Below are 6,439 nucleotides of genomic sequence, written 5' to 3'. Positions count from 1 at the left end.
ATAATGTTAAATAAAAATAAGTGCCAAGTGAAAAGAGAAATATAGTCTAAAAAATGTACAATAATAAAACTGGTGAAATATTTAAATATATGTAAAAAAAAAAACAAGGGAAATACGGACTAAAATATGTAAAAAAAAATCGGTCAAATATTTAAATATATGTGAAATAAATTTTCTTTAAAAAATGGTAAATACATCACTAACTAAACTCTAGTTAAAATCCTATCCTTATTCACCATATTAAAATTTGAGCATTGCGTTCCATGTATTTTAGAGACACATATTCGTCATGTCCTTAAGAAAACGTTGATCCTCATTTTTTATCTCGTTGTCAGAGATGAATCGCTTTCAGGTCAAATGTTCTTTCGATTCAAGGAATAGGCGACAATGGAAAGGGTACGTTGTAATGTTTCACATTTACTCTGATCCTGGAAAGCATAAAGTCCATCTCCGACACGTTCCTATTTAAAGATTAAGATACAGTTGCCATGAATTTACCACTAGATCTTATTTGTTTTTTCGTTGACTTCGTAACAATAATAAACATGGAACACAATTCAATGCATTTTCAAGCAAGGACACAGGCAAAGCCGAAATGATGCACCTAAAAAAATGTTGAAAAATAAACTAACCTTCATTCTTTAAAAGTATGTTAATTTTATAGGAAATGAGTAGAATATAAAATTTCAAAAAAAAAAAGAGACCTCACTTTTGGAATTACACCGTAAATACTCCAATCAAATTTAAAATAATTCTAGATATAAAATTGGACTTAGTAACCATCATATAATATGAAGTAGGAAATGTAGTATAAATGGGAAAAAATTGTAATTTCAGGAGGTCTAACGTTGTTGTAGTTAATTCCACTGGATGGGTGTAGCTTTCAGTGGCTGGGTTTTATGGTAATAACTCTAAGGTTACAAAGCCTATCAAGTATCCTGGAGAAAAATTGTCTCTTCTTTGTACGAGGAGTAGGGCGTGGGCTTTGTATATAGTAATGCTATATCAACGCTCTATCTTATATTTTTACAAAAACGCTCTTTTCCTCTTAAAGTACCTCTAGTTCTTTAGTCCAGCTTTGAATATTATAAACTCTTAACATAGATTAATTTTTTTCTAAAATATTAAAACAATTTTATGTTTTACGATGCTTTTTTAACACTTCATTCCTAAAGAATTCATGTTTATTAGCGGACACGAACTAACCTTAGCTCATATAACTATGGTATTTGGTAACCATTGGTACCACTCTGAAAACGTTTTTACATAACAAGGTCTCGTGGCCACTTCTTCTCAGACGCTTCTTATTTTTTTTTTGTGTTTACCGACATTCTGAAGCAATCTTTTCAAAAATATGAAATAGTTTTAAAATTGTATGTTTAATACTCCATTCCATCGAAAACGTCAGACGTTTTGCTTATGTCATTTGCTATATTGAAAGTTAAAAACTTGTAAAAAAGAGGCAGCCATTTTCGCCTTACTTTAAATAACTAATCCTGTCATTTTATGTTTTAATAATACTATTTCAATATTAATATTATATAATCCCGCCCTCCGTGGTTGTCTTACTCAAGTTTGAAACAAAAACTTATAGAGAGTATAAGTAAATAACATGTCGATGTACGACATGTCACAATCACAAAATAGCAGAGATCGTAACATGTAAAGTATAAAAAGTCTCTTTTTAGCGATGGCCTATATCACCTTTGAAAAATTTACTTACCTATGAGAATAGGATGCTTTAAGATAGTTAAATTGAGCTATATATAAAAATGATTTGCAATCATGACATGAAAAAGTATTTTATCCTCCAAGTGATCACATAACAAATATTTTATTACTTCCGAAAAAAAAAATTAATTAATTTTTTTTAAATCGTTTTGGAAATTTTTAAGTAAGTAGAGGATCCATATTTCCTAGAGTTCATACACCCACATTCCATCTTCATATACACATATTTCTAAAAACGAAATTCAGTCTGTAACAGAAGTAATTGGAGATAATTTTCCTAACAGGTTCAACTATTGGTACATTTACCCAAGCTAGTTTCCAAACAAACACTGAGGCACATCACCTGCCCAATGATTGCTTGCATTGGCCGCAGTGCATATTCAGTGAGTATATCGAATGCAGCTTGAGAGGACAAATAAGTTACGCAAACTGAACAAATTTGTCACCTATGGCCCACTTCCTAAAACAATAGTCATGCTATAGTCGCTATTTATTTAACTCCACCGATATTGTTTGCGTCAAAGCTCAGTCGTAACGTTCGATAGAAGTCTACGGAACTCTGCAATGGTTCCAAGAATCGTTCTCTAGGTAACGAATCGTTAATTAGCTTGTTAGACTTGGATGAATCCCTCTCAGCAACTCAACGATCCAAAGGATTATTATACAAATTAACCGAGTTTGGAATATTGAGGTTAATGAAGCGGTTCAAATCATGATCAACATCTAAAAGGATATTGAGGAAATGTATTTAGGAAGAATTATTTCACATAGGAACAATCATTTGAAGCTAAATGCACCTGGTTTGAAAGAAACCAGTTTGTATAAACTGTTAGATGGTAATACTTTGAACTGCTGAATAAAATTTGATTAATTATAAAAAAATATGCTATATTATATCATACATTTTTACATTCACTTACCTAAGTATGGTATAAAATGATTATAAATAAAACTTACCGATTCTCATTGTTTGGAATAATAAACTATAAATATAAAATATATGAAAATTTAATGAATAACAAAAGGAGGATAAAAGAAAAATAGAGACATATAAATCGAATAGGAAAAAGCCAAAATCGTCCGATCTTTACCGATTGGCATTACGGCTTAGTTATCTTTTTGTTAAACTGCTCATAACCTGGCAGGAACAAAATTTTTATTCGTCACTTCCACCACGTGAAACCCTAAAATACGAATTTTTATAGTAAACATTTTTTTTTTTGTTCATATTTATTGTCTTATCCGTTTTTTTTTTCATAAATTAAACATTTTTATTATTCTTCTTTACTAGTATAATTGCTTAAATAACTAATTTACCGAGAAATTTAATAATTTAATAAAAATTCAAATTTGTTCACATTCTTCATTGCAATTAGGGGCCTCTCTAACCCTAGTTCCAGATTTTTTATAATTAAATAGAATATTTTGTTATTTAAAATATTTTTTTACACAGTAAATATTCTATTAGCTGTGATAAACTTTTTTTAAAATTCACTCGTCTATGTATATTATTGTATCATGAAACATGGAAGGTATCGTTATTTTCTTTTTTTTTTTTTTTTTATCATTATATTTTTTTTTTTCAATCGTTGTTTGTTTTTAGAAAATATATTTTAATTAGTGGGTGTAGTACGGCGGGAACGCGTGGGAACTACATTCCTACTGTGCTTGGAAAATACTAGAGTAACTATTAAAGTAGTAAATTATTTAAATTGTATTGGGCTGTGATAATACCTGCTTACTATTTTACAGTTTACTACTAGTAGCATAAAACCAATATAACCATTTGACTATTTGGTTCTTTGAAGCTAAAAATCAGTGAGCACTTTAGAAACCACCTTGTAAAGGGGTAGGGGGCATGTTAGTCAGTTCTCAGAAGATGAAGCGTTCGCACACAGTAAAATTTAGAACTACGCCACTGATTTTAAAATATTATTTTTTTTTTTTTTGTATCTACTTTAAGGCATTTAAAGCCCAGTTTTAATTTTATGTAATATTATTCTGAAGGGGATTATCGCAGACTATTATAAAGAATATTGTTATATGTGATATATTGTTAGTAGAAAGTTAAACATTCGTATCTGCTCATTTCTAAGAGCATTTGTGTTCGAATTACCATACAAGAATAAGATATATTCTATATCTATATATACGTCACATATATAGTTTGGTTTTTTTTGCATTATAATGAGAATAAAAAAAAAAACTACTTTAAGCATAATAACAAATTTAAAGTGGTTTTCTATACATAAATATCTTTAATAATATCTCTTAGATTTTTAAATAAACTAATTAAAAGTTTAAACTGTTTTTTTAAATATTAAGAATATTCTTCAACAATGTTCTTAGCATTTAAACTGTTTTTTTAAATATTAAGAATATTCTTCAACAATGTTCTTAGCATTTAAACTGTTTTTTTAAATATTAAGAATATTCTTCAACAATGTTCTTAGCATTTAAACTGTTTTTTTAAATAATTCATTTAACTAAAAACAACTTTTAATGGTATTTTCACTATTGGTGTCTCGAGTATACGACTTAGATGTAATCCTATTTTTCATTTGTTCATATTACCTACGTTTTGTAAAAAACTCTGTTATTAAACTATTGGCATGACTATGAGAACATAAAAATCTCGAACGTTGCAACAGTACAGTTGTTTAATTTTTGACTGAGCTTCCAGATCGTCAAATGTGTGTGTGTGTGAGTATAAGAGGATAATTAAAAACATTTCCGAAGTGAGACTCATTTGTAGAGGGCGGTTATACTGGAAGAGTGGGGGAGAATTCCCATTAGACCGGCAGACAAATGGGACAGTCACCTACAGAAAAAAAAAAAAGTGAAGAAAAAAGCACTTCACGCCGACCTGTCTTTTCAAGACGAAAAGTTTTCGGAGTGAACAGTGGCCGAATGTAAAAGGAGGCACAATTAATTCTTGACGAGGGTCACCCTTCCATATTTAGATTCAGAGAAGGAAGAAGTTTTATTAACAGCTCAAGAGGCTTGAGATAAACATAAAAATCAAATATATCTGCCCGAGGATGGCATCAGGTCCTGGCAAAACTGAGGCAGATAGTTAAAAACCAGCCTCCTCCTACCCCACAATCCTTCAACTAACCCATTGGGCTTTCCCAGAACTCGATGAAAAAGATAATGTCATTTTTCAGAAGTATTTATGTCAGTATTTCTACTAATCTTCTTATTTTACTAGCCATGTATTGTAATTTGTTTTCAACTAATACAAAAAAAAAAAAAAAAAAAGTAATCGCCGATGGTTCAAACAGTTACTGTGGAAACGGTAGATGTAGAAGTCAACAACATACCGTGTATATTAGAAGATACATACGCATGGGCATACCCAAAGGGTGGAAGGACGGGGTAGCTCCCCCCCCGGAATGAAAAAAAAATTATTAATTTAATAAAAAATATTTTTTCCTAGCAAATACTGATGGTTTTAACTAATAAAGCACAGCGACAATAATATATGATGTTTTAAAAATTTTGGTTTCTTCCGTGCTGAAATGTTACAACATAATTGACTATGACTTGCCCCCCCCCCCTTAGTTTTAATCCAGGGTACACCCTTATATATTATAATGCTACTTATTACATGCTTACACCAAAAAACTTAAGTAGTATTAGGGAGTTGATAAATTGAATTTGAGACTTTATAATAGGAACACGGAATCGTTCAATAATTAGCTTCCCCACAGTTGTTCAATTATGAGCAAAATTTTATGTTTCTAATCAGTTTAATTTAGTGTTGGGAGAAGATATTATGAAGACTGTATGAAGTAAATTGTAGGAAGATAGTCTGGGTGGCGGTCAATAAAGGTTTCAAAATAGAAAAAAAAGAAAACTATTTATTGTTAACCAACGTTTCAGAAATTTCTGTTTCAATTTGTCAGCCGACGATGAGGCGCCAAACGTTGGTTAACAATAAATAGTTTTCTTTTAATATTTTGATACCTTTACTAACCGCCACCCGGACTATCTTCCTACAATCAGTTTAATTTAGATTTTTATAAATGTTTACAAAAATTTAAAGAGTATTTGGCGAGTTTAGGTTTCTGGATTTTGGCATTTATACACATTTCGGGTTCTTACTGCACGATATTACCCATTGAGTTGCATAATTTCATCACTCATGTTTTATTTGCATCACTTAATTTTCTTTTTACTAGATTTAAAAAAAAAAAAATTTGTTCATATTCATTTTTTAAATATATATATATATAATTTTCTTTTTATTCATAAATATTTATTTCCTATAATTTCTGTTATATTATATTTAGTTTACTTTTCTCATATCTCCCCTACAGGTTACCAATTTTGTTTGTTTAATAACCGAATGTTTATTCTGATGCGTCATAGTTTTAAAAATTTCGAAATAATTTGTTGATATGTGTGTATCTTATAGATTTTAGTACATTTATAATTTATATTCTAACCTTTTTTTTTTTTGGTTGGCTCCACAGACCTTGTAGATCTTTGGCAGCCCGGACCAGCCTTCTCCACGCCTGCCTATCTTGGACAACTGTTTTTCAGTTTGTTGCATGCAGCTCTTTCGCATAGTTTGTTGATTCTGTCTATCCATCTACCAGTATATAATCCTAATTGTTTATTTAAATTGTTATTTTTTGTAATTATGGAATTCCACATTTTTTCTAATATTTGATAGAGAAAAAATATCTCAAAATAATATATA

Source organism: Halyomorpha halys, unplaced genomic scaffold (assembly GCF_000696795.3).
Source record: "Halyomorpha halys isolate HHAL.00 unplaced genomic scaffold, Hhal_1.1 Scaffold339.1, whole genome shotgun sequence".
In the NCBI taxonomy this organism is placed as follows: domain Eukaryota; kingdom Metazoa; phylum Arthropoda; class Insecta; order Hemiptera; family Pentatomidae; genus Halyomorpha; species Halyomorpha halys.
Note: the sequence above shows the minus strand (reverse complement) of the source record.